General features: G+C 26.0%; 1 protein-coding gene across 1 annotated transcript in view; it reads right to left on the bottom strand.

Annotated features, from left to right (window-relative positions):
* LOC111680400 (roundabout homolog 4) overlaps positions 1-2,292 on the bottom strand; it is a 146,455-nt gene that overhangs the window by 6,445 nt on the left and 137,718 nt on the right. The gene's annotated exons all lie outside the window — the stretch shown is intronic.

Genomic DNA, 2,292 nt, shown 5'->3' with positions numbered 1-2,292 from the left:
AGAACTGAACTAGAACTGAACTAGAACTGAACTAGAACTGAACTAGAACTGAACTAGAACTGAACTAGAACTGAACTAGAACAGTACTAGAACTGAACTAGAACTGAAAACAAGTAAATATTTAGTTCCAAAAAGAACAACAAATTTGTTCCTTGTTTTCCTTGAGGGCTTCAAAAAGAAAAAAACTTACTTTCGCAAATATCGATCTCAATTTCAGTATTTTTACATCATATTGTAAAAGTTAGCCTCGTTATACAAACAAATATAAATGCAAATATGTATGTATAAAGTATTCATATGAAAATATAAATGCATATAAAAATATGAACCAAATAAATACAGTGTGAGACAAAATTAGACCAATACTTAAAGAAAATTTTTATAAATCGTTAATATTTAAAGTAGAAAATTTAAATAATAATTAAAAAAATTTGCATAACATAAAATGCATAAAGTTTTTATGTAAACTTTTAAGAAACCCTAACTTTTTTCACTCACTGTATTTACATGTTTAACCTATGCATACATACTATGTATGTGTAAGGCGTTATTTTACTGGGTTTCAGTTACATTTACCTCTTTTTTCACTACACACTTTAGCATTTACATTTGTAAAAACTATTATTACATACTATTTTCCTTTTACACCTTGTTTTTACTTCTTCCTGCTGCCAACTGCTGGATCAAGTATTTAAATATGTATTCAATACAAATATAACGGCACAACAGAGTTTACAACCAAATAACTGCGTGTGAAAATATATATATCAGCATTTTAAATAAAATATTCACTATATTTATTAAGGAAGTAAATATTAAGGCAAAAAATAAAACAAAATTTCCAAAAAATAAAATAAATCTGATATTTATGATTTATTAAAACAATATTTGTTTTAACACTAAAGAGGAAAATTGCTTTCATTGGCATTTAATGAAGAGATTTAAAAGCAAATGTTTAACTAATGCACCAAAAATCAAGAACATTTTGGTATTAATTTAATCCCCTTATATTCTTAAATATTATTTTTATATCAATTAAGTAAATTTTTTTATCAATATTGCCCTCGTATCTTTGTTTTAGTTATATGAATGGCAGTTTTTTTTTTTTCAACGTAATAAATATTAAAATTTTAACATTATTAACAAGAAATTAATTATTTTTTTTTTTTTAAATTTCTTTTAAAGGTGGTTGAATTAATTGATGCTGCTGCCATCAATTCCACAGCCGTACGCTTAGACTGGGTAATGCATGTGAGCGTAACGGAAAAATATGTTGAGGTAAGTAAAAAAAAATAAAGTATTTTACAAACACTTGATCCTAAGGACCAGCAACATTGTAGAAAGTTCACTTTAAAAAAAGTGAGAAAATATTAATTTTAACACAATATTTAAAATATTTGCATTTCCATCTTCCGCAGGGTCTGTATGTACGCTATCGTGATGTTAGCGCCAATTCACAGCAATACAATATAATGACTGTATTGAATCCATCGATAGAATCACATGTAGTGGCCAATTTAAAAGAATATACAAAATATGAATTCTTTTTGGCACCCTTCTTTCAGACATTAGAGGGTCAGCCGAGTAATTCGAAAATTGTACAAACCTATGAAGATGGTAAGTTCGAAATTTATTTATACAACTCATTAGCTTTAAGTTATTCATCATCCAAACACTTTACACATATATAACCTATGAACTAACAAAGTAGTTAATGCTTCTATAGAAAATTTACCCTGTTTACTTAGCACCTTACTTGTAAGCGTTATGTTTCAAAATCGATGAGAGTATATGTTTAACAAAAACTTATTAATATGTTAATTTTTTTTTTTAATAATTTGTTAATATGCGTAAACAAGTTAACAATATTAACTTTTTTTATTAAACTTGTGCTCAGAAATTGTAAATTTTTCTCATCATCCATTTCGTTTTATATGTAAATTATTGTTAATAAAAACTATGCAAAAAATCTGCCATAATTTTGTTGCAATTTTTTTGTTTGTATCAACTATAAAACTATTGCATTAATATGTAAAACATAAAATAAAAATATTTAACATTTTTATAGATTTTATTACAAGAAAAACCTCAAAAGAAAAAAAAATAGCATGGATTTGAAACTTAAAACGATGATCGGCAAAGATGAATTTTAGATATCCTATAATATAGATAGACAAATAAATAGATAGATCGATAGATCGATAGATCGATAGATCGATAGATCGATAGATCGATAGATCGATAGATCGATAGATCGATAGATCGATAGATCGATAGATAGATAGATAGATA

Source organism: Lucilia cuprina, chromosome 6, assembly GCF_022045245.1.
Source record: "Lucilia cuprina isolate Lc7/37 chromosome 6, ASM2204524v1, whole genome shotgun sequence".
NCBI classification, from domain to species: domain Eukaryota; kingdom Metazoa; phylum Arthropoda; class Insecta; order Diptera; family Calliphoridae; genus Lucilia; species Lucilia cuprina.
Note: the sequence above shows the minus strand (reverse complement) of the source record. Positions and strands in the feature narration are given on the sequence as shown.